This window comes from Herpailurus yagouaroundi, unplaced genomic scaffold, assembly GCF_014898765.1.
Source record: "Herpailurus yagouaroundi ecotype Mexico unplaced genomic scaffold, PumYag 161, whole genome shotgun sequence".
Taxonomy (NCBI): domain Eukaryota; kingdom Metazoa; phylum Chordata; class Mammalia; order Carnivora; family Felidae; genus Herpailurus; species Herpailurus yagouaroundi.
Genome location: NW_024412402.1, coordinates 11,699,838 through 11,726,644, shown reverse-complemented (window position 1 = coordinate 11,726,644; position 26,807 = coordinate 11,699,838). Strand labels below are relative to the sequence as shown.

Genomic DNA, 26,807 nt, shown 5'->3' with positions numbered 1-26,807 from the left:
TCCCTGCCTGCCTTCCACGGAAAAAGGCTTTGAACGCAATTTACTAGCTGGTCACGGATTCAGTGTCTACTTCCTTTAAGTACTCACAGCCTTACAGAGACTCTCGTAGGCACCAGTTCCTTCTCTCTGGGAGCTGACAATGTAAGATCAGCCCGCAGAAAGTAATACACACGTACAGAACATATTGCCACACAGCACCACACAAACCCGGAAAGATCCCATGCCTCTGGGTGTGACAGAGAGAGCCCAGATGTGTGCATGTGCACACGTGCCCAGCTCTGTATGTGTGTGTGCAAGGGAGGGGAAGGTATCGGATTTACTTTGGGTCATGTCTAAATTACACCTGCCTGCCAAGAGACTGCCATCCATGTCTTCCCATCCCTACAAATTTAAGAATCACCCCCATGTAGGGCCAGTGTTATAGACAGGGGGCCTAAGAAAGGTTGGGAAACCGCGGTAGAACTTTAGAGTTTATTTATTTATTTTTGAGAGTCAGAGAGAGAGAGAGCAGGGGAAGGACGGAGAGAGAGGGAGACAGAGAATCCCAAGCAGCTCCACACTGTCAGCACAGAGCCTGATGCGGGGCTCCAACTCACTAACTGTGAGACCGTGACCCGAGCCGAAATCATGAGTCAGGTGCTTCACCGACTAAGCCACCCAGGCGCCCCAGAACTTTACAGTTTTCAAAGCCCTTCCTCATCCATTATTCTCGATTGTCCACTCGCTCACCAAATATTTATTCAGCACCTGCCGCGCTCCAGGCACTGTGCCAGGCATTGAGAGCGCAGGGTGACCAAACACTCACAGTGCCTGGACTCATGAAGCTCGCAGCCTAGTGAAGACAGACGTGAGCAAACAGTCAGAGAAGGGGGTATTTACAAGTCCTCTCAGGTAAGGGCAAGGACAGAAAATTATACAGCGCCGTGGTGCGTATAACCAGAGCTGACTTAACTGGAAAGTCAAGGAGGACGGCCCGGAGGAGGGGGCATTTGGGCTGATGCTGAAGCATTAAGAGACCAGTAACTGGGTGAGGGGTGAGAGGCAGGAGGACAAGCAGGAGCCTGGAGCGTTCATTAAGGGACTCAGAGATGCAACAAGCCTGCGAAAGGCATGCGTGCTCATCCAGAAAACACAGCATGCCTGCGTACGCGTTCAGGCGCTCCTGGGTGCCTGAGACATGCGGCCCCCCCAGGCAGACACAGTCCTGCTCTCCCCAACCTTCAGTCAAGAAAGGGAAGCAGCCATCTTTCAACTGCGCAAATCATTGCTTCGTGACCGTGGGGGGCGTGTGCACCCGTGGAAAGTGTCAGCGGGCAGAACAAGTTTCCTCATCTATAAAATAGAAACAGAAGCTGCCTGGAACGAACTTAGGAGTCAGAATTAGTCAGCCTCACTGCCTGGTGGAATGGTGGAGAGCCCGGGGAGGCGGAAGAGAGGTAAGGGTTTCTACCCGCCCCGTTACCTGAGGTCGGTGACTAGGAGCCAGAGCCCTTCTAGTGCATGATTTGGGGCGCATTCAGCTTATCCCAGGGCTGGGTTTTCCCTAGGACAGGGTGAGGAGGCTTCAGGAAGGCTTCTAAGAAGGGGTCCTGGGGTGCCTGGGTGGCTCAGTCGGTTGAGCGTCTGACTTCGGCTCAGGTCATAATCTCACGGTTTGTGGGTTCGAGCCCCACGTCGGGCTCTGTGCTGACAGCTCAGAGCCTGGAGCCTGCTTCGGATTCTGTGTCTCCCTCTGTCTCTGCCCCTCCCCCCACTCGAAAAATAAATAAACATAAACCAGAAAAAGGGGTTCTTAACCGAGCTTATTGCTGAAAGGCAGATAGGATGGGAACATGAGGGAGGCGTACAGTTAGTTGAGGAGAGCTCCGGGGAAGGGCCGTGGTCCTGGGCGAAGTCTGGCAGGCACAAGGCAGCTGGCTTAGGTTACTTGTGTCGCTGGGCTTGGCTGGGGCGCGGTGGGCCACAAGCGAGGTGAGGAGTGGGGTTGGAGAGCCAGGCATGGGGCAGGGAATCTGAAGAGTTTGGACCCCGTCCTGAAGGTCAAGGAGAGTCATTGATGAGTTTTGAGAAGGAAAATGGCATGGTCAGGCTTGTGCTCTGAAAAAAAAGGAATCCCTTGGCCTGCGGCCCGGCAAGGGAATTGGTGGGAGTGGGCGGGGCAGCTGGGGAGTGGGCTCAAAACCCAGGAGCACTTAGATGCTCAAATAGACAGGAAGCAGGGACTCCCTAGGTGTGGGAAGGGGGCTCAGATGGAGGAAGTGAAGTTGGATCCCAAACTGATTTCCTGCTCCGCCACTGGAGGTTGAACTTGAGGGTCTTGTGGACAAGGCGCTTAAAGAAGGCCAGGGGTGGCTGGAGAGACGAATGCAGAGGTCAGGGGCATGGCGAGGATGAAGCGACAGGCTGGAGGTGTGTCCAGTTTTCAGGGTGAAGATAGACTGAGGCCACACCCCTCCCTCGGAAACAGCCTGCCTCCCCCTCCCTCCTCTGGGCTCACAAGTGGCCTAGCCACTTGTCCTGTGACTGACGGCAAATCCCAAATCTTCCCTCTCCTGTGCGACCTCCAGGCCATCCAGGCCATCCAGGTCAGCCTGCGGGCCCTGTCTCCACGCCAGGCAGGCCCGGGTGCCCTCTCCTCTCCACCTGCTCGGAGCTCCTTGGCTGTCTCTCCAGAAGCAGCCTGCTTCCTTCCCGCTCCTGCCCGCTCCCCGTTTCCCACAGCACGTTGCCCACCCCGCGGTGACCAGACCCCATTTCTACAGAGCAGCAAACCCTCCAGTGCCTCTTCTTCCCCACCAGGATCGAATGCCCACCCCTCGCCCGGCTTGCAAAGCTCTGTGTGAGCACGCCCTGCTCAGCACACCTCCCTGCCGCCCCCCTTGCCCTGCTCCACTCTGGCCTTCTCTCTGCTTCTCTGACGGCCTCCCCAGCTCCCCACTCCGAGCCTTGGAACTTGCTGGTCTCTGGTCTCAGAACCTCCTGCGCCCTGACGGCCCCAGGTTTCACCCTCCTTGCCCTGTGGCTCTCCATGGGAGTGCCACTCGGTGGAGAGGCCTCCCCGAGCACCCTCGACAGCAGCCGCTCGGCAGCCTATCGCGCTGTCGCATTTTAATGCTGTTGGCTATCCGTGTTTTTCGCGCACATCAGTTTGCTCCTTGCACGCCTCCCACACTCCTCCCACGTACCCGCGCACTAGACGTTAGCTCCGTGAGAGCCGGGGTCTGCTCACCATTACAGCCGGGCCCCAGAAGAGGACGTGCCCATCGTCGGTGACCCTCAGTTATCTGCCAAATGAATAAATAAATGAGTAAATGGGTATAAAACGATGTCTGATGCTTGGAGCGCACAAGGGATAGACAGTAGAGTCAAGAAGAGAGAGTCCAGCCACAGAAGGAAGAAGAGAATCAAAAGACACGTTTATTCAACAAGAGGTTTTATTTATTTATTTTTTCAACGTTTATTCATTTTTGGGACAGAGAGAGACAGAGCATGAACGGGGGAGGGGCAGAGAGAGAGGGAGACACAGAATCGGAAACAGGCTCCAGGCTCCGAGCCATCAGCCCAGAGCCCGACGCGGGGCTCGAACTCACGGACCGCGAGATCGTGACCTGGCTGAAGTCAGACGCTTAACCGACTGCGCCACCCAGGCGCCCCACAACAAGAGGTTTTAAGTGGAGGGACGGGCCACCATGTCCCATGCTTCCAGAGAGACCTCATGAGGGCCCCAGGGCACCCACTGCCCTTAACCGGAGAAGGTTACAAGGACCTGGGGAGAGCAGCACTGGCAGGCGGCTCTTGGGGGCTGCTGTGGCTGGCTGGGAGGGAGGCATGCGTGGGGGCGTGGCTCGGGGGGGAAGGCGGGTGAGGGTGTCCAGGCACGGGAGGATTTTCTCTTGAAGCCTGCCTGACTCCTGGACCTAGCAGAGACAACAGAGGAAAAAGGGGTGCCCGAGATTACACAGTAAGGAAGTGGGGCACTGGAATCCCCAGAGATCTGCAGAAATCTGCAGGTGCCCCAGGCAGTCATCATTTGTCACTCATTCGAACTGATATGTGCTCCTGACGCACTTAGAGGTAACGGCAAGGGCTGCATGGGGGAGGAGCTGAGAGCTAAGGCCAGGGCACGGCCTGGCCTCTCCTCTAGCTCCCGCCCCAAATGCACACTCCATCTCCACATAGCAAAGCCAGAGGCCAGCAGCTAATTGGGCATCCTCCCCAAAAGGTGACCGAGGGATCGGTCAGCAGTTGCTGCTTGAACATACCCTTTTGAGGCCTCACCCGAGACCCCAAGCAGCTGATCAGTGTATGTGGCCATGGGCTTCTACTGCCTACAGGGTGTACTTGTCAGCTCCAGACGGTTCTCGGTAGCCCAGGGCGCCTGGGTGGCTCAGTCGGTTAAGCTCTGTGTAGCCCACGCATTTCCAGTAGCACCCAGTTTAGGCTGACGCCCCAGGATCGGTGACACGAGGGTGGGGGTGGCCGCTAGAATTTGACTTCTCTGTTCCATCCAGATCCACCCTGAGTGTCGATAAACCTAAGGGCCCCTCCAGTCGGCTGGTTCTCAGAGAACGTGTGGTCACGATGAATGAGTGATACTCCCCGGGGCTGCCCGGAGCAACCTGGCCATTTGAGTTAGGATATGGAAATGGGCAGAAAGTGGAGCTGAGGGCATGCACTGAGGAACGATTGTCAAATCAAAAGACCGTAAGACATCTTGTAGGAACGACAAACGCCCTCTGAGAAAGGAGCCGTGTGGTGAGCACAAAGGGAAGAGGAAGGAAGCGGCTGGTCTGTTCCAGGGGAACGGCAGACACACCCAGGAAACCCGAAACATCCACAGGCCCGGGGTCGGAGGGCTGAGGGAGGTGGGGTGGAAGGGGCAAGGGCGGCCCCGGAGCCAAGTGTAGCTAACCTCAAACAATTGCAGCAAAAGACATCCATTTTTAGCAGTTTGGAGGAAATTGGGGATTAGGAATTGGCCCAGAGGCAGCGGAGGCTTATCCAGGTTGGGGACAGGAAAGGATATGTAGGATCCAAAAAAAAAAAAAAAGAAAGAAAGAAAAAAGAAAGAAAATCACAGAGTGGCTGCTGGCGGTCAGGAGCAAACCTATCCGGCTGAGGGTGGTTTGCCTCCAGAGTCTTCTCCTGAGGAAGATTCTGTGGTCCCATCGTTTTGTTCATTTAAAACCAGATGGGCCAGAGCCCAGAGCATGAACCGTAGGGAGCGACCCCAGGGAGAGACATGTGTTTAAGTGCGTCTGGGGCAGACCCCGACGGGATGTATAATGAACTCTGCAGGTCTGTGATTTCCTGGCATCATCAGCCCTCTTGAGGGGTCTCCTCCAGAGGCCTGATGAGGAGCTGCCCGACTCCAACCCCATGTCTCCAGCCCCGTGGCCTATTTTCATGAATTGCAGCCTTTGCCCTAGGGAGATGGGGGGCCAAGGAGAAAAAAGTTTCCAGAGTGCCCCAGCCAGGGCACTCAGAAACACTCAGCTCCCCATTCGAAATGTGTCAGGGGCAGAGCACTGGAATATTGATGTTTCCTTTTATCCTGTCTCACTCCTGCTCCACAAGGCTCCCGGGCTTCCAGGAAGTAAGATTTAGAAGCTGGAGGCCAGGGCCCCCATGCCAGGAAGGCCAACGCCACTGCTTATAAGAGCTTATAAGAGCCCAGTGAGAGATGCTGAGTGTTCCCCTCATCAGAGTAAAAAGGAGTCTGATTGGGAATAATACCTCCTCTCTCTCCGACTCAGGGAGGCCAGACAAGCTAATGGAGGGGAGAGCCGCCCAGCAAGGAGCTGGAGGAATCCAAAAGGTACTCTGACTCCCTTTCTGCCGGGTTGGGGAAGGGGCCTGGGCCTCTTCCCTACTCCTGCCTCAGCGTCTCCTCCCCCAAACCTCCTTTGCCAGCCTGAGCTCAGAACATATAGCTGATGAAGCCATTTCCCCACAGTGACCACGGCCAGGGTCCTGGGTTACATCCCACAGTCCACATGCCCCCAGGATAGGCCCAGGGAGAGAACTGGGAGTCAGAACACTGTTGCCTGCTTCCCTAAGACTGGGTGCAGACCCTCACATCACTCTCTGGAAAAAAAACCAACCAAACACACAAAACCCCTTAAAAGTTTGCCAGATCTGGCAAATAGAAACACAAAAAACCCAGTGGGATTTGAATTTCAGATAAAGGATGAATAATGGTTGAGTATAAGTCTGTCCCACACATTGCTGGGATAGACTTACATTAAGCAATTATTTATTGCTTATCTGCAATTCCCATTTAACCAGGCATCCTACGTTTTGTCTGGCAGCCCTGTCCCTGGACCTTCTATGAGGGGTAGGCATCCTGAAAAGGATGCTAATCTAGGGGGAAATTAGTCCCCAGCAGCCAGGACCCAGCCTGCTGTTTCTAACGTGCCCACGGGGCTCTGGAAGGTCTGTTTAGGGGTCCTGTTCTTCCAGGAAAGCCTGGGCCATGGCTTTGACTCCCACACACCCTACACGAGGCATCAGCATGGTGGCTCCCTCTCCAGAACTCCCTCCCCCTGCTCTCCCAGCCAGGCTCACTAGCAGGACTGGCCCCTGAAGGTTTGAGGCCAGTCCAGGCCTCAGCCATCTTCCCACCCCACCCCTACCCTACCGTTCTGAGAATCAGCTTCCTGGTAAGCCCTCCTCTAACCTCTTTAACGACAGTCCATTTGCTCTCAGCCTCGGTCCAGATGCTTTCAGTGAAAGAGAACTTCCTGTCCTGTGGTTTTGATTCTGATCTAGAACATTTCCCTTCAAACCAGGAGCAAGGAGAAGGCTGAATACCTGCCTTTCTCTTTGTCTCATTCACGGACCGCCCCCCCCCCCAAATTGCTATCTATCCCCCCGGGGCCGTGGAAAGGAAGCCTTAGCTCCACTCTGCCTGCTGCCTTTTGTTCCTACTCGGGCTAATTGAGGCTGGCACCTGAGCAGCGGCCACTAATGGGTTTCCTCCACACAAGCTCCCAGCTGGCAGATGGGTACACGATTGCCTCCTTCCCTGACCATTAAGTGGAGCAGCCAACACCACGCACCGGCTCCCGGCTGAGCAGCCCTGCATATGGACTGGCAGAGGGGGTGTGGAGGCTGCGAGGTGCCCGGCCCCAGCCCTGCTCAGAAAGTAAAGGCACCCGGGAGCCCCCTCAGGGTGCTGGGGGCTGTGGCCGGCTGAGACGCTGGGGCCAAAGTGCTCAGGAGGACAAGCAGTCAGGCTGCTTGGCCAGAGGCTCAGACCTAGGCTCTCTCTGCACCTGCTCGCCTTTCTGGCAAAGGGCCTTCAAGCAGGCCCCTGGGTCTTTGGGAGACATCCCGTTTCTCCAGGCTGTGGCCAGGAGGCGGAGACAACTGACTAAGGCAGCCGGCCCCAGGGGAGTGGTGGAGCCCTCACATGGGGTGAAGAAGCCAGGGACACCCGCTTCCTGGAACACTGCCCTCCTTTTGCAACCCACTAACTCCTACCAAACCCCCGCCCCCGGAGTTTCACTTTTAACTCTGGGCAGTTTCACCTCCTCCAGGCAGCCCTCTCTGATGTCCCAAACTAGGTCAGATCTCTCAACACACATTCCCTGAGCACCCCGACTTTCTCTTGCATATCTCTTCCCAAAACTGTGATTACGGCAGCAAAGTGTGGTGTTTATAACAACAACTCAATGGGCAAAACCAAGTAACTTTGTTACTCCTCCCCAATTGCTTCTTGATCCACGTTCTCCATTCTTGTTGGTAGTTGGAGGGCTGGGGGGTGGGGGGTGAGACGGAGGGGCGGTAGAAGAGATCAACATACCAGGAAGTAGTAACTACTTTTAACACTTTCTCTTTTAAGGGGCGCCTGGGTGGCTCAGCGCCCGACTTCGGCTCAGGTCATGACATCGCAATTCACAAGTTCAAGCTCCGCGTCAGGCTCTGTGCTGACAGCTCAGAGCCTGGAACCTGCCTTGGATTCTGTGTCTCCCTCTCTCTCTGCCCCTCCTCCGCGTGCGCTCTGTCTCTCTCTCTCAAAAATAAACATCCAAAATTAAAAATTAAATAAAATTAAAAATGTTTACATCAATAAACATTAAACAGATAATAAAAAAATTAAGTCTTTAAAACTTTCTCTTGTAAATAGTCCATCAAGAATCAAAGCCCCTTTTAGAACCATTTCTTTTGCTTCAAAGAGCCTCCACCTTCCATCCTCCTTCCTTAGATGCCCTTGGGGGAGGGGCTCCTAGTACACACCTGCTGTCCTCTGGGTCATTGCCAGCCTCGTGAGATAACTTCCAGGCCACCTGTCCTTGGTTTCAACCAAGTGTCCCCTGGCCCCACCTGACCTTTCCTGACATCCCAGCTGCGCTCCCCGATGAAGGCCCAGGCCGCTGCCATGACCTCCAGGCATGTGACCACCTCATCCCGACCTCAGGCCTTCTACCATCAATCCTTTCTGCACTTCTGCAACGCCCCGCTTTGAGACCCTCTACCGGACACAGGACGCCCCACCGGGAGCACTGACTCAAACCCACCCCGGACACCTCCCTGGACGGAAGCTGCAGCCAGACTCTGGAAGCCTGGTCCTCTCCTCGGGCTGCACTTGGAAAGCAGGGCATGAACCCTGGTATTTTCAGGCTCCCCACACTTTCTCAGGAACATCTCTCCGTCACCCATCCTGCTCTGGATTTGACCCCAGGGAGAGCGACGTGGAGAACGGGGGATGCTCACGGGTCCCTGCGCCCCTCCTACAGAGCCCAGAGAGCCTTCCTTGTCTCCCTCCTACGGGGCAGGGAGGTCCCTCTTGTATGTCTCCCCACCGCACCCTGTGCTAAACTCTGTGCACGCGCAGACCTCCAAGCTTTGTTCTTAAAATGTAAAGAGTTGCTTCGTAAATGGAGAAGAGCGTTTTATCTCTACAGACGAGGCGGCCAAGACCACAGTTTACTAAGGTCTTTAAAAAGCCATGCGATGACCTCTTTGCTCCAAGTCATTCCTTTCCTTCTGCGTTTTCCTGAGTAGAGAAGAAAGATGAGGGGCGACAGGTCTCCAAGCCAGATTTTTAAAAACAATCTTGGAACCGCACTGTATAGATGAACCCCATCGCTGGTGTGCATCTCCATGGAGAAGTGGTAAATCTCTGCGGCCCGTGACATCCCAGGGTCCCGGGCAGCCAACGGTTCTATGACCCAGCAGGGGAACGAGGTCAATATACAAATAACTGCAACCTAAGGCAGGACCCAGAGAGTGCCACAAGAAAGGTACGAAGGCCCTTGGAAGGTCAACCAAGAAAGAAGACTCATCAATTAGCCTGCTAGTTCTCAACATAATTTTTAACCCGTGACCCCAACAATGCTTTCTCTTGCTACCCACCATATAATTCCACCAGTCAAGAACAGTTTTTCAACTTCACTCTCGGCGGCTTTATGTACAGAAACGCTAGGCCCGCTCGCGGGTTATGATTTTTCAAACCACACGTTCTCCCTGGCCACTTCCCACTCCTACTTGGTGTAGATTCTGATGAAGCCTTACCAGGAATGGGTCCAATGGTTTGTTAAAGTCAGGGAAGGCTCTATGGGTGGCCCGGAAGCAGGGCTTGAAAAATGAGTGACACACAAACAGGTCAAAGTGAGAGGGGGTGTTGTAAGCAAAGAGGACATCTAAAAGCAGGCGTGCAGATAAGGAGAGGTGTGGGCACGCTCAGAGAATGGCGAGGGGCTGAGTCTGGCTAGCAGTGGGGGACACAGAGGGAGGCAGTGGAAGGTGAGTCTGGGTTGCCAAGCTGGGGAACCTGTACTTGCAGCTGAAAGCTGCTCTTAGGACTCATCAGGAGAGGATGTGTTTCCCTTGCTGAGTAGGAAGGACCTGATCATCCAGGAGGTGGAGTCTCTATTCTTTTCATGAGTTGGAAGAACAGAAGGGATCAAATTCAGTTGTTACATTGGTTAGTATACTTTCAACTCTATGTAACAGACAATCCAGCTCAAAGTCACTGAACCAATAAGGAGCTACGGGCTCGGGTAATTGGAGTGTCCAGAGGAAATGTTGGCTCCAGGACGAGTTTGATCCAGAGGTCTGTGATGGCCCATGGGATGTCCATCTCTTTGGGATTCCTTCCACTCTGCCCTCCTAATATAGCAGCTTCATTCCCAGACTGAATCCTTTCATGGTGGTGAAATGGTTGCCAACAGCTCTGGGATGCCATGCTTCCTTTTTCATAAACCAGGAGGAGATGAAAGGCTTTTCCTACCCTACTTTTTAACGAAACTTTCAACTTTCTCTCTGATTGGACCCACTTCAATGACAAGATAGCCCTTGGGCCAATCACCAAGGCCAGGAGAATGCTATGCATTGATGGGCGTGGTCCTGGGTGGCATGCCTGTTCCCCAGCCAATCCTGGGGTGGGGGTGGGGGCAGGAATACTGTGGTTGGCTTAAGCCAGTTGGTCCCTACCAACTCAGGAGTTCCGTCCTACCCGAGTGACAGGCTGTATGTACACAGTGAAAGAGGGGTGACAGGATGCTGGAGGAGCAGACAGCACTGTCCAACACATGCTCATTTTGCTTTTTCATGAAAGGTTGCCTGAGAGCCGGAAGAGATTAGAACTGGAAACTCCGCAGTAATTTGAGTCATCCATGGACTTAACTCACCCAGTCCCCAAGGTCACACAAAATTGCAAGCTGGTCATAATACCTTTTTTCATCTTTCCTCTGCCTTCCTTTCTCCCTCTTTCCCTGCTGTGTTTCCTTATCCCCTTCCTTGTCTAATTTCCTTCCACTTTTCTGTTCTTGCCCATCTAATCTGTATCCACAGGGGATCCTCCGTCTGTATCCTCAGTCCTGCCTCTCCCCCCCTCCTGGCCCTTCCTCTACCTCGAGCCCATTCCTCTCTCCCTGCCCACATCTCCAGCTACCCTCTCCTGATGCCTCTGAGTTCAATTTCAGCTCGTCCAAATTGCTTTATTGGTTTCACAGAAAAACAAGGCTAGCTAGGGCCATTACGGGCGCACGGACGGTGTGCATTAGACTCAAAAAATATTTAAGGAAAATGCTCTGGCAAATGGAATCAATAGGCTCCAAATCACACATTCACCGGGAAGAGGGAGAAGTCTGCCTCAGAGCTTCGGTGTTTTTGGAAACTGCTCACCGATTCAGGAGGGAGAGGCTGAGGCTGGCTCACTGCCCCACCCACAGCACACAAGGACTAGAGCAAGCAGCACACATCACAGACCCCAGCACCCCTCTCCTGCAGCCTCACTAGCGCTGACCGCACCTCCCCACAACCCTCCAGGCCCCCCACTTCTCGGCTGTGCCGTGGAGATACCAGGGGCGTCCACACCTGCCCCCGGTGCAACTCTCACTGGGCCCGATTAACAAAGGGAACTATAACGGGAGGGGAGGAAAGAGGATTGGGGGAACAGAGGCATTTGCATGGAGGTATTTTTAGACTCAAAGATTAAATCTTCAATAATCATAATTTTTTCTTGAAAGAAAATGAGAATTTAGTGCGTGGTGCTTGTGCCCTCCCTCCTCTGTCCCTGCAGCGGAGGGGGAAGAAGGTGAGAGGGAGGGAAATACAGCAGAGAGAGGAGAGAAAAACAGACGGGAATTAGCCCCATGAGGCTGGAGTCAGGCTCCAAGCGGTGCTCTGGTGGATTCGAGGAAGGGGGAGCCCAGGCAGAGGTCACCCTGGGAATTTCGAGCTGTTTCCAGAGCACTGGGTCGCTCCAGAGACTGATATGAGAGAGGAGAGAACAGACTGTAGGAATCCCTTCCTCCGGTAACACTTAAATCACCATGTCATTCTATCCATGAGCCTTTGCTCCTGCCCAGTGCCTTCTGGGTTAAGAAGCGGCTTGTACTGGGGCGCCTGGGTGGCTCGGTCGGTTAAGTGTCTGACTTCGGCTCAGGTCATGATCTCGTGGTCCGTGGGTTTGAGCCCTCCCATCGGGGTCTGTGCTGACATCTTAGAGCCAGGAGCCTGCTTTGGATTCTGTGTCTCCCTCTCTCTCTCTCTGCCCCTTCCTTACTCACACTCTGTCTGTCTCTCTCTTAAATAAATAAACATTTTTAAAAATTAAAAAAAAAAAGAAGCAGCTAGTACTGACCTCCAAGACCCCTCCCATGACCCTGATTCCACCCCAAGCAATCAGACAAGCTCCCCCCCCCCCCCCACAATCCCAAGAGAGAGAGAGAGAGAGAGAGAGAGAGAGAGAGAGAGAGCTGCCCCCCATACACGTACAGTGCCACCCTGCACAGCCTGGAGGTTGCTGGGGGGTGAGTCAGGACCAGCACCAGACCAAGGTCCAGACGCTTGGGATAGAGTCCCCGCTCTGCCACTCTCTGTGTGAACTTGGACAAATCCCTTCCCCAAGGTAGACCCCAGTTTCCCCAAATTACGATGAAGGAGTGGATAGACCAAAGGATTTCAGACTTGAATCCACGAATCCCCTGAAGTTGCACAGGGAATGTTTCCTGTGTGTGCACTTTTCTGGGACTGGGCTTTGTCATGTTCGCAAAGTGGCCTGTGACCCCAAAAGAGTTGAGAGCCATAGAGGGAGCCAATGTTCAAGTCTGCATGTGGCTTAAGTGCTCTCAGCCTTCCCAAACCTCCAGGTGGGAGAGCTGTCCAAATAGTCCTGCCTTGCCCCCCGAAAGGGTTACCGTGGCTTGCCCCCGCTCGTGCTCACTGCCACCAGTACCTCTGAGGGGTGGATCCAGGGCCTCCTTCCTCCATGGGTCACACCAGCACGCAAACCCATTTCTTCCTTTTAGTAGAGTTTACACAGGCTCTTTAGATTACAACAAATTTTACCGACAAAGGAGAATAAATACACTGCAAATAACATTAAGTTGGTCGGGTTCTCAAAAACCCTACAAATTTCATTCACAGTATCAAAAGAATTTATTTGGGGCCCAAATTATCTCTTCCTGAAATAACTCCTGTCTTCACAGATGGTCCAAAAACTTCCTAGGCACTAGTTTGGATTATTTCCCATAGCACTGCCTCTCTTCCCAAAACCAGCCTCTGATCCCCATCATCATAGACCTCCAGGAGCCATCTTTCTTCCAGCACCCAGACGCTAATTGCCTTAAACATCTTGCTTCATCCAAGCACGAACATCACTCTTTTTTTTTTAATATGAAATTTATTGTCAAATTGGTCTCCATACAACACCCAGTGCTCACCCCAACAGGTCGAACATCACTCTTAAAGCTAAGACTTTCCCATTTTCTGACCAAATGCCAAATTATAGTGACTCAAGCTGAGTAGTCAATAAATCAGGATTGAATTAATGAATAAGTCAATTTTTAAAAAATGGATGAATGAAGAAGTTCATGAAGGAAACAAACGAAAATTTTACTTTCCCCAAGTCCCACTAGGAAGAACTCCCACGGGTGGGGGGTGGGGGCGGTCCTCGGACCCCATTCCCATCTAGGCTCAGGGATTTGCCATGTATTGGTTCCCGACCCCTCTGAGCGAGTGAGTGACTGAGTCCTCCTGTGTCTGGTACAAACCAGCTGTCTCTGTAGGCTTTTTGAATCTACACACTCATGTCTCTCCTCAGTGATGGATAATCCAAACATTTCTTCTGTGTTCCCTCTCTCCTCTTCCCCATGTCCTTCTGAGACACCAGGGAGACATATATTAGAGCTTGTCACTTTGTGCCCCTGTTCTTTGGTTGTCCTTTCTGTACCTCTATCTTTCCGCCCCTCCGTGCTATATTCTAAACCATTTCCTCTGACTTAAATTCCAATTGATTCATTCTCTTCTTAGCTATATCTAATCTGTCATTAAACCCATCCATCAGGTTCTTAATTTCAGATGTTGAATTTGTCATTCTAGAATTCCTTTTTCAAAAATGTTGTATGCTTTATGGTTTCCAATTCTCTGCTGAAGTGTTCGAGCTGGATTTTTATTTCTTTGAACCCTGTAAGTACAACTGTTTTATAGTCTGTGACAATACTTCCAACATCTGGAGTCCGTGTGACCCTGTGTTGCCTCTGTTTCTCCTGGTTCTTGCTCATGGTGTCTTATTCCCCCGTGTGTTGGTCATCTTTGAATGTCTGTTGGACATTCATTTTGCCCCAGCTACCATGTCTCCAAACTTCTCACAGAAACTTGAGAGTGAAGGATGAGAATTCAAGGGATTGCTGTTGCCAGCACAGTGTCAGCTCACATTATTATCCAAAGTCCAGGGAGAAAACTCCTCCAACAGAGCGGAAATTGGGACTCATTCCTGTCAACGTCTGCTCCACTCCTGGAATGTGCTGACGTGTGCTGGGGTGAGGGGGAAGGGAGAAGGTGTAAGGAAGAAGACTCCTCGGAGAGACTTCTATCCCACCACATGGAAAACTCACCAACCACAAGCCTGCCCGGAGCAAGGCAGGGGTGCAATCAGACTTCCGCCACCTGACAGAGCTCCATTCTATCTTTAAATGCGTGTTGTCTGTTTATTCACTTATTTTAAGATACTGCTCAGAACAGGTTTGAACCAACTTTTAAGAGTCGAGAGGTTTTAGCTCCTCTTGAAGGATCGGAGGTTCTGACGACACTGAGCCCTGATGCCAGGAGGTAAGAGCCAGCTGGGACTGAGGAGCTCCCGAAAAGCAAGATCTTCCCCTTAGGGGCTACAGTTGACATTTGCACTTACTCCAGCCATGTGCCACTTCGCGTGATCACCGCCTGGCCCTTAGGAATTTAATTTTTCAGTCCTTGACCTAGAGAAAAGGTGGTGTGCAATTCTGATCCCTGGAGTTTCCAAGGCTAGGAGAACTAGAGAACACAGGGGCAGCAGAGCGAGAGATCTGTGAGGCAAGGTGACCTCTAGAGTCCCTGCTAACGCCTGGAGAATGGCCACAGCTCTGCCTGGCCCCCTGCCCCGATTCCGGCCAGGCCCCCTGCCCAGGCCAGGTGGCGATCTCCCACTCAGCTCTGCCACTGCCTGCCACACCAACCTTGGGCAACTCATTTGACACCTTGGAAGCCTCCAATTCCTCCTCTGCCAAAATAGGGATATGAGTAGCTCCTGACTTGATAGGATTGTGAAATTGAAGGAGGCCATGCATGAAAAGGGCAGATCATAACATCTTGTGGATAACAAATGTTTGCAGATATCAGGGCTGTCTGCTTACCCTGTCTGCCCCGCCCACCCTTATGCTCCCTGTGGACACTTAGGACCAGGACACCCCAAGAGTCAGGCTTGCCCTCATGCTCTCTGATGTAGGGATGATGGAACCGAGGCCCAGAGAAGCGAGGTTGCTCTAGATGCTGGAGTGTGAGCATCTATCCTCGGTCCAGTGACACAAATCTGGCTGAAAGCAGGGACTGGTCGTACCAGGAGTAAGGGTGAGAGAGAAGGCTTTCCAAGTGCAGCGGGCTCTAAGCAGGATGTGGAACACAGTATCGGTGGGATAGTGGAATAGTGGAACACCCAGTGCTCATCCCAACAGGTCGAACATCACTCTTAGAGCTAAGACTTTCCCATTTTCTGACCAAATGCCAATTATAGTGACTCAGGCTGAGTAGTCAATAAGTCAGGGTTGAATTAATGAATAAATCAATTTTTAAAAAATGAATGAATGAAGAAGTTCACGAAGGAAACAAACAAAAACTTTACCTTCCCCAGGTCCCACTAGGAAGAACTCCCGCTGGTGGGGGAATAGTGGAATAGTGGAACACAGATCGGCAGAAAGAGAGGTTTTCTCATATATGGCTCCCCACATGCCCACGCTTTGAAACAGCAACACTCAAAGTATCTGTGCTTTCTTTGAGCCCCAAACAATAGTCCCAACCCGATCCTACCCAGCTCTCCTATCCAAGAGGCTCAAAAGCAAGTGCCTAGGCTCCCTTCCTACCTTCCCAACTGGGATTGGAAAAGGACACACACGTTCACGCACCCACGCGCACACGCGCACACACACACACACACACACACACACACACACAGGTGTTCGTCTTCTCCTTTGTGGGCCCTGGCATCACCAGCTCGTTTTCCTGTGGAAAATCCCCACACAGATACACAACCAGACATCCCTTATCAGAATGGCGCTTCCTCTAAGGCAGTCATCAAAGCAATCTGACTTACCAAGGAAATTAAGAAGGCTCCAGCAGGAATTGCCACAGAGCACCAAACTCCTCAGACTCAGGCGCTTTGCTGTGTTTTTTTTCTAATGAATTTTAAGCTGAGCCCCATCCCCTTGGGACATTTAGCAAATATCAGGCTTCCTGAAGTTCCTTCTCTCCCACTTCCTGCTGCCTACTGGCTCCTCAGCTGGGCTTTCAGGACCCCCCCCGTCAGCCAGCGCCCCTCCCACCCCAGAGAGCTCTCTGCTTCTTCCAGAGTTTTCCTTAGGCTCGTGTCTCCTCACTGTCCATCTCTCTCTCTCTCTCTCTCTCTCTCTCTCTCTCCACCACCCTCTCTCTCTGCTATTGCCACTCACCAGGTTCACTCTCTGCCTTCTTTGGCAATATGGCTGCCCTACTCATCACTCCCCTGGAACCATTCTGACCAAAGCTACGGTCAGCTCTCTGTCCTCACTTTACTTGATCTTTCAGTAGCCTTTGACCCAAAGGCCACCCTCCTTCTTGAAACATTCTCTTCCCTCAAAATGCTGGACCAACAGGAGGTTCCAAGGCTAAGAGCAAAGTTTCACTCCACCCTCACACACACACACACACACACACACACACACACACGTTGGGTGTTATTCTTATTTTTAAAATCTTTTCTAATCCAATGGCCAAAACAATTTTATTGTTTACACTTCCATGTCTTTTCTAGTGGAAGATTCTGTAGGGCCTCGTAGTCCACAGTAAGGAGTTCGGGTTTTATCCTAAACCCCAACAGAGGAGTCTTATCATCCGATTTTCATTTCAAGAAGTTTGGCTTGCTGGTGTGAGGATGCTGGGCTGGAGGTGGACAAGAACGGAGGGAGGGAGACCACAGCGAGGCTACTGCAGCCGTCCTAGCGGGGCATATACCTGGGCTGGGGCAGCGGTGCGGGGGTTGGGAAACAGACCGACTCTGCATTTGCCGGTGGTTCAAAATGCTAGAATGAGGGGAAGGAGGAATCCCGAATGATTCTTAAGTTTGGGGCCTGATTAACTGGAAAGATGGTAGTTATATAGTGCCGACTGTGTGACAGGCACCGTTCTCAAGGTTAGACATATTTTCAGTCACTCAGTCTCCTCAGCTCTGTCAAGTAGGTCCTGGGATAATCCCCATTTACAGCTGAGGGCACAGAAAAGAGCTAGAGCCAAGATTCCAACCCGGAGTCCACACTCCTGGAAGACAGGCTCACAGCCTCTGTTGAGGAAGGTGGAGCGGGTTAGGGAGGCAGAGAAGACTGGGGTAGAGGGGAGGGGGACGGGAGGGGAGCCGGGGGTGGGGGAGAAGGGAGCATCTCAGGATGGGACGCAGCTTCAGCCCCCAGAGGACCTGACCCCGGGAAGGCTGTGCATTATGGCCGGACGAGTGAGACCTTCAGGAAATCCGCAAGGAGGTGGATGACGGAAGAGTTGAGCAGGCTTTAGGAGGGCACCTTCAGGGACGGGGCGGGGGGCCCAGGTGACGAGGGGGCAGTGGTTGAATGCCGCACAGGTCACTTGGATTTGCACTCACCCTTCGCTGAAGGCGCCGCTTAGCTCTGCCCCAACCCACACCCCTCCCTTTCACATTCGCACACTTGCCTGCGCCTCTTTGAAAGACTTACCTTTTCATTTCCAAATATTGTTTGTGCGTTTTAAACTGTACAAGTATATGCTTATTATAAGACATTACACTGAAAGGTAGAAAAAAATTAAACTCACTCATAGGTCACCCAGAGAGTCGTCTGTAGAGGTTGGACGCTTATTTTAGATGGAAAGAAAGATAAATGCCAGTTTGTTTAAAAACCGGCACCTTAACATACATTGTTTTGTATCCTAATTTTTTTTTTTTTTGCACATTAAATATTCTTCTCAAACAGTGATTTTCATAGCTGCGTGGCTGCCCTTGTGTGGATGTACCACCACTTAACCTCTCGTGGGGGGCATTTATGCTGTTTCCAGTGTTTTGTCTTTGAAACTAAAATCATAATGAACTTATTTGTATGTAAATCTCTGTGCGCATCTGATTATTTCCTTGGGATGAATTCCCATGGGGCACTGCTGGTCCACAGCGTTTAAACTTTGTGAGGTCTGATACCCACCCCCCTGCCAAGGCGCTCGGAATAGCACCACGACCTACCACCCACACTGCTTCCAGAAGCTCCTAAGTGTCCTTCCTGCTTCCTTTTACTCAACCCAAACCATTGTCATGGCGGCCAGAACCTCTTCGTGAAACAGTAATGGCAGGTGGTATCACCTCCCCTGAAAACAGGACTCCCCTCATGTTTTGCGGGTATTACTTCTCCAGCTGCCCTTCCCACTGTGTCCTGTCTGGTCTCTTCTCGGTTCATCAAAGATCTCTCCCACCACAGGACCTTTGCACATGAAGTCCCTCTTCTGATGGCTCACGTCTTCTTACCAACCGTGACTCAGCCCGGCTCTGCCTCCTTGGAAATGCCTTCACTAACCTCCCCTCCTTTGTCTCCAGCTCCATTTTGATTTCCTTCAAGGTCCTTCACGTGTGTAAATGCAGTAAAGCTTTGGTTTGCGAGCATAGTTCATTCTGGAAACACGCTTGTCGTCCAAAGCACTTGTACATCAAAGTAAATTTCAAGAACCATTGGCTCAGTGGTGGTCATGTGACATTCAGTGCCACGTACTACTCGTAGGGCCACACGTCGCTCCTTTATCAAGTTAAAATTTATTATACATTTTTGCTTGCCTTACAGAACACTCGCAGAACAAGTTACTGGCAATCCAAGGTCTTACTGTATTTAATTGTATTTTTTACTTATTAGTTTTCACTTTCCCTGCACTAAACGGTACGCTCTGTGAAGGCAAGGACTTAATTTCACTCACTACTATCCACCCAGTTCCTAACCCAGTGCTTAACAGAAAGTTGGTCTCTGTATAAATATCATCATGTCGTCTTCCAAAAAGGTCGTACACTCCTACCCTTCCACCAGTAATGCATGAAAGCAGAGGTCACCACATCCTCACCAACACTGAGAATTATACCCTTTTTTGCAAAATAGGAATCTTTGCTAACATGACGGCAAAAATAATATTTCACTGGGGGCGCCTGGGTGGCTCAGTCGGTTAAGCATCTGACTTCGGCTCAGGTCATGATCTCACGGCTGGTGAGTTTGAGCCCTGAGTCAGGCTCTGTGCCGACAGCTCAGAGCCTGGAGCCTGCTTCGGATTCTGTGTCTCCCTCTCTCTCTGCTCCTCCCCTGCTCTCTCTCTCTCTCCCTAAAATAAATACTGAAAAAAATTTTAAGTAATATTTCATTGTTTAAATCTGATTCCTGGTGACGTAGTGACGTCGTGTTTATCAGGTTCCTCGTGTAGTCCATAGTAAAAGACCCATTTCTAACCTGTGGTGATTGTCTTTATTCTTAAAGCTATTCGGGAAAAGAAGGTGTTCTAGCTCCAACTTCTGGACTCTTCTAGAGAAAAAAACCCCAAAAAACGGAACCGTTGTTGCTGAAGGCTGACTTGGTAAGAAAGTGTGCAACTGCCCTCGCGGCCCTCTCACCAGCGTCCCTGTCCTGCCTCCTGTGCACAGCGTGAGGGAGCAAAGCCTGCGTGCCCCTCCCTCCCCACACCCCCCCAGCGCTGAGCGGCAGATTAAATGACTCCATTCAAGAAGGGAGGCTGTACTGGTAAGGTGCAATCATCTCTGACTAAAATCTCTTTTTCAGATATATAATGGTCTAATCAATATTAATAGAGAGGCTTATCTGTTTTCCTCATCTCCGTGTCCTTAAGAGTAGATAAAACGCTTGTAAAATAGGATTCTATTCAGCATATACTGATTGCTTCCAAAACGCATTTTCTCGAGATCTGTCATCAAGTGGGAGTCATTATGGAACCGCTAGGCCCAGCGCCGCCGTTGACAAATTTGGGGAAGATTCTTTGATTATTTTACCCAACATGTGATTTAACGGCTATGGGGCTTCTCTACATTCGAAATGTGTTCGCACCTGTCCCGCAAGGCCATCCTGGAAGGCAGAGGATTTTCGACAAATGGACGTTCAGAGGAGGGAGGGCTCTAGAGCCCAGGTGTAGGGGGAGAGCAGGGGAGACCCCCGGGCATCAGGGGTGGGAAGGGAGCAGACCCCCACAGACACCCGCACGGTGGCCTGTGTCAGAGTCCAGCTCTGAAGGCAGGTGAAGCAGGGAGAGAACAGGGCGGCCCCAGGAGCAGGCCTGGGGGGTCTGCCGTGTACGAGCCCGGGCCGGTCACCAGACCCTGCCTGAGCGCTTTCGCTTGTCCTGAATCCGGGACGAGCCCAGTGCCTTCCAGACCCCAGGTCTAACCTCATCTACTTCTCAGGGGGGTCGGGACAGCAGCGCCCCTTTGGGATGCCTCAATTTTCAGGGCAGCACTACTCGATGAGTACTTTGTAGACTTTGAATCCAGTAGGAATAAAAATAGAGTACGATACAGGCACGGTATGAATAAAAATCGTGGAAGCAAAACAAAGTATTACGGCCGACTTAAAAATCCATGACGAACCAATCCCATGACTAGACAGGCTGTACTTTGACAGCTTATGACATGTGTCATATATAGCATGTAATCCAGCGCAGCCGTTTAAAAGCATCGTGGAGATCTGGACATGTCGACGCAGAAAGACATCCAAGACACGTTGCTGAGTGAAAAAAAGCGAGTTGCAGAATGATTCATACAAGGTGAGCTACGGGAGGAAAGAAGAAAATATTGTGTAATTAACAGGTATTTTATTTCTTAGGGAAAGGACTCCAGACGGATGTAATAAACTGATAACAAGGGTTACTTTCATGGTCCCTGCTCTGGAGCAGGGAAAAGATTTAGGGAGGGTGGGGGAAAGAGGATGTTAGCATTATCTGTAATTTTTTGGGGGGAGGGTACATAGTCCTGCATTTCCTGTGGAACTAAAAATTATTAATAAAAACATCTGGATTGGAGCGCCTGGGTGGCTCAGTCAGTTACGCGCCCGATTTTCGCCCAGGTCACGATCTCGCGGTCCGTGAGTTCGAGCCCCGCGTCGGGCTCTGTGCTGACAGCTCGGAGCCTGGAGCCTGCCTCAGATTCTGTGTCTCCCTCTCTCTCTCTCGGTCCCTCCCCCCACTTACACTCTGTCTCCCTCAAAACATTAAAAATGAACGAAACATTAAAAAAAAAAAAAAAGAAGAAATAAGTAAATAAAAACATCTGGATTACTTGGATTTCCACGTCTTGACCGCTAGCTTACATCAGGCACAAAAAAACCTCCATTCCACATGGATCACAGATCTAAATGTCGGAGGTCTAGTAATAATAAAGCTTTTAGGAGAAACTAGAAAAATACCTTTAGACTCTGAGCTAGGCAAAAAAAAAAAAAAAAAAAAAATTTTTTTTGACTGGACACAAAAGACATCCACTATAAAGGAAAAAGCCAGTAAGTTAGACTACATTGAATTAAGCTACCTTCAAAAAGAGGGTTCCTGCTCACAGTATAATGTCCTTACAGGTCGCTTATCAGTTTCAGGGAAAAAATATCACTGAACCCCACCTGGACCAGGTAGGTGATCAAAATTAGCATCCTTAACGAGGAGCAGAGAGAAACTGTGTGGCCCCGGATGCGAGACCCGGCGACCACTCGCACGGGATGCCAGCCAGCAAAGCAATATTTCCTCTAATCATAAGAAAGTATCAGACAAACAAAATGAGGAACGTTCCATCTGAGAGGGAAGAGGGGGAGGGACTGTATTGTTCAAAATGTCAATGTCATAAAAGACAAAGAAAGGCCATGGAAATGTTCCTGATTGAAAGAAACTGAAAAGACGTGACAGTAAGAACAATGCCTGACTCTAGACAGGATTCTGTACTGGAAGAGGGAAGACGCCACAAAGGGCATTATTAGATCAACTTCAAAAATGGAAATACAGATAGTAAGGTAGATAGAAGTATTATGGCAACGTCAAGCAGACTGAAGTTGGTAGCTGCAGGGTGATCATGGACGGGAATGTTCCTAAGAAACACAGACGGAATCATTTGGGAGTAAAAGGTCATCATGTACACAACTTACTCTCAAGGTTCAGAAAAGCGTTGTGTGTGTGTGTGTGTGTGCGCGCGTGGAGTGGGGCAGCGTGGTGAGAGAGTACACACGATAAAGCAAATAAGAGAGAGCAGGCTAGTTCCCTGATCTCTTCTTATAAGGACACCGATCCTATCAGATCAGGGCCCCCCTCTTAGGACGTCAGTTAATCTTCGTTACTTCCACAGAGGCCCTGTCTCCGAATACAGCCACCCCTGGAAGCCCTAAGGCTTCAACATACGAATTTGGGCGGGACCCAAACGCTCGGTCCAGAACAAGTGTGAACACGGAGAAGCAGGGATCAATGGGACCATCCTGGGAGCTGCTGCCACGGGCACTATTTCCAGAGGCTGAGCACAAGCACGCACGTTGGCCTAGCAGTCCACGCCAGCGGAAGTGTGTGCAGACGGGCGCCAAAGTCTCGTACGAGAATGTTCACAGCAGCGCCGTTCGCAACAGCACGCCTGAAAACAATCCACATGCCCATCAACAGAAGGACGGATAAATAAATCGTGCATAATCATACAAAGGAATGCGAGACATCAATAAGAGCGAACGAGTGACGGCCATAGGCAATAGAAATCAATCTCTAAAGTAGTGCAGAGGGAAGAAAGCCTTTACCCAGATTCACCTACTGCTCGGGGAAATTGTGCCAGACGCAAATGAGTACATATTTATGGTCTCATTTCTGGGAAGTCAGAAAGGTAAGGGCAAATTTAGTTTAGCTAGAAGCCAGATTGGTGCTTACCCTTGGTGGAGGGAGCGGTGAGGCTGGAATAGGGCAAAGGGGACTTCTAGGGGCTGGTGAGGTTCCATTTCCAGACGTGCTGTGTTCACCAAATTGCACATTTATGACTTTGCACGTTTACGCATGCATTCTTTAATTAAGGGTTTACATTAAAAAAGAGATACCTGGATACTTATTAAGTTGGGATTCTAGAATCACGCATGGCCCCTCTAAAATTCCAAATCAGGAGGTAAGGAGTGGGGTGAGTGGGAGGTGAACAGGTCCCAAATCTGCTTTTTAGGGATTTTTTATTCAATTTTAAATTTAATTCAAATTTATTTAAAATAGATTTAAAAAAAAAAAAAACAGTTCACCTATTTCCCCCACCCCCTCCCCCTACCTTTCGCAACCACCACACCAATCTGTCCGCTGTATCCATGGGTTGAGATTTCTGGATTGTTGTTTGTCGTTTATTGCTTTTGGGTTTACACCTGTAAGAGAGCTCGTACGGTATTTGTCTTGCCTGACTTACTGCATTTAGCACAATACCTTCCAGGCTCATCCATATTGTGGAACATAGTAGGTGCTTAATATATGTTTTTTCTTTTTTTTTAATTTTTTTTTTAACGTTTATTTATTTTTGAGACAGAGAGAGACAGAGCATGAACAGGGGAGGGGCAGAGAGAGAGGGAGACACAGAATCCAAAACAGGCTCCAGGCTCTGAGCTGTCAGCACAGAGCCCGATGCGGGGCTCGAACTCACGGACCGCGAGAACTCACGGACTCACTGAAGTCGGACGCTTAACCGACTGCGCCACCCAGGCGCCCCAATACACAAGAATCTTCAAAATCTTCAAAAGAATCTTCAAAATGAAGACCCAAAGAAACCATTAGGTTCCAGAGTGTATATCCTTTTTGTTTTTATCATTTAAAAATTTTTTTAATGTTTATTCATTTTTGAGAGGGGGAGAGAGGGGCAGAGAGAGAAGGAGAAACAGAAACCGAAGCAGGCTCCAGGCTCTGAGCTGTCAGCATGGAGCCTGACGTGGGGCTCGAACTCAAAAACTGTGAGATCATGACCTGAGCCGAAGTTGGATGCTTAACTGACTGAGCCACCCAGGTGCCCCTATGTCCTTTTTATTTTTTGTTATTTTTTAAGTGTTTACTGATTTATTTTTGAGAGAGAGAGAAAACAAGCAGAGGAGGTGCAGACACACACACACACACACACACACACACACACACAGAATCTGAAGGCTCCAGGCTCTGAGCTGTCAGTGCAGAGTCCAACACGGGGCTCAAACCCACGAGCCATGAGATCATGACCTGAGCCAAAGTCGGGCACTTAACCAACGGAGCCACCCAGGCGCCCCAAGTTCATATCCTTTTTAAATAAAGAATGATAAATTGTGGGGACGTGACAAGACGGACATGCTTAGACCAGGGCCAGTAACTGTGGCACAGTGATTAGTGATGGGAGATCAGAGTTACTTTGGGGAGTCTGTCTGCACAGAACCCTCTCGGTGTTGACTCTCAGTTTCTGGTGATGAGAATGTTCTCTTCTTCCTGGTACAAGGAGGGCATCTTTCTCCCGGGAAACGTTGGGACACGCTTTTAGGTAGAGAGGGGAGGTCAGAGAGCCCTTCCTGCATCTGCTGTTTCTCAAGCGCCTCGAGATCAAAATGATTATTAAGCAGGGGCACCTGAGTGGCTCAGTCGGTGAAGCATCTGACTTCCTCTCAGGTCATGATCTCACGGTCCGTGAGTTCGAGCCCCACGTCAGGCTCTGTGCCGACAGCTCAGAGCCTGGAGCTCGCTTCAGATTCTGTGTCTCCCTCTCTCTCTCTGCCCCTTCCCCTCTTGTGCTCTGTCTCTCAAAAGTAAATAAACGTTTTAAAAATTTTTCAACAAAAAAAAGGTCAAACATAGAGGGGTGCCTGGGTAGCTCCATCAGGTAAGCACCAACTTCGGCTCAGGTCATGATCTTGAGGTTCGTGAGTTTGAGTCCCGCATCGAGTTCTCTGTTGTCAGAGCAGAGCATGCTTTGGATTCCTCGTTTTCTCTCTCTCTCTCTCTCTCTCTCTCTGCCCTTCCCCCTGCTCTCTCTCTCTCTCAAAAATAAATAAAACATTAAAAAATTTAAAAAGGTCAAATATAGAAACAAAGAGTAGAAGTTGGGGCTGGGGAGAAATAGGGAGACGTTGGTAAAAGGATGCAAACTTTCAGCTATACGGTGAGTGAGATGTGAAGATCGAACGTATGGCATGGTGACCATAGTTGAGAGCACTGTGTATCGCATCAGTGAAACTTGCTAAGCGGGTAGAACTGAAATGTTCTCACATTTCAAACAAACAAGAGATGCATTTGCAAAAATTAACTAGATGGGGGGATCCTGGCCCGATGTATACACATATCAAATCACCATGATGTACACTTTAAATATCTTCCAATTTTACTTGTCAGTTACCCCTGGAGAGACTGAGGGGGGCGGGAGAGAGAAGGAAGTCCATGAGAGGAAAGTGACTTGCCCAAGGTCTGTCAGAGAATTCTAACAGACTAGAGAACTGATCTCAAATCTGTCTTCGTGGCCAGAACTCACACCATGGTTGTCAAGCCGAGTGAAAACATTTCAAGCAGCTTCTGTTCTTAGTATATAATTGGCCAGAGAAAGGCTGGACTTGGGGCGCCTGGGTGGCTTAGTCGGTTAAGCGTCCGACTTCGGCTCAGGTCGTGATCTCATGGTCCGTGAGTTCGAGCCCCGTGTCGGGCTCTGTGCTGACAGCTCGGAGCCCGGAGCCTGTTTCAGATTCTGTGTCTCCCTCTCTCTGACCCTCCCCTGTTCATGCTCTGTTTCTCTCTATCTCAAAAATAAATAAACATTTAAAAAAATTTTAAAAGAAAAAGAAAGGCTGGACTTGGTCTGCAGAGCATTAGGGAGACTCGGCCCCCGTCTTGACCGGGCTTCTTTGCCAGGACAGACTTGCCGACGGGGCTGGTGTGATGGGGGTGGGCAGTCACTTGCTCCTGCCTTGGTCCCTTGCCTCAGTGAGCGGTGATTGACAGCGGGATTCTGGGATTCAGGAAGAACAGGGCAGGGCCCCCATCCCCTAGGGGCTTAGTCCAGCATGGTGTATGGACCCCTAACCAGATCATTACAATGGAGCAGCAAAACAAGTCGAGGGTTCTCAACCCAGCCCAGGCAGGGCTTCCTGGAGGAGGTGATGCCCCTGAATGCCTTGCCTCCTCTTGGAGGTCCCCACATCCACCCCTGCTGCCCCACCAACTTGGGGCCTTCTCCCACCCCCCAAGCATTTCTCAAGCACAACCCCTTCCTTTTCTTCTCCTCAACACAACTGACCCAGGTGGCCTTTTCATAAGGAGCTTCACCGGAAGTTAAAGAGCATAAATAAGGGAAATTACCAGCAGTCTGGCTGCGACAGGCCCGGTTTCTGATCCTGGTCCTGCGATGACCGTCAACTGAATCCCAAGTGCCTGCATATCTCACAGAACCCCGTCCATTTATAGCCGTTCCTCACTCTCTATCTTGATGCCCGTCCCTTCTCGAATATCCAACACCAAGAAGTCACGCTCCGGGCAAACGGTGGGTAAGAAATGGGCTTAGCACTCCCTCCTCTCTCCCCTCTCCACAACAGGCTCAGAAGCCCTCCCCTCTCTATCCCATTCTCAAGGGCAACTCGGGGTTCTCCTACAGAGGTATCCCCAGAAAACTTAGCACCCAGGAAGGCAAGGAGAAGGGCTTCCTTCAGAGAACACACAGGGCACGGAATCTGGAGTGGGGACCATAACGGGAGATCACTAAGTCCGTGGGACTGGAGCATCTATCTGGACTCAGCTGGTCAAGTGGCTCAGCTGGTCAAGTGTCTAACTCTTGATTTCGGCTCAGCTCATGATCTTGCAGTTGGTGAGTTCAAGCCCCG

At 50.8% G+C, this 26,807-nt stretch overlaps 1 long non-coding RNA gene across 1 annotated transcript; it reads right to left on the bottom strand.

Annotated features, from left to right (window-relative positions):
- Positions 1–1,782: 1,782 nt before the first annotated feature.
- On the bottom strand, positions 1,783–16,261 carry LOC121035526 (uncharacterized). Its single transcript, XR_005792934.1, has 3 exons — positions 16,076–16,261; positions 3,230–3,284; positions 1,783–2,033 (listed from the first exon to the last, which is right to left on the bottom strand). It is a non-coding gene; the product is annotated as an uncharacterized LOC121035526 (long non-coding RNA).
- Positions 16,262–26,807: the final 10,546 nt, after the last annotated feature.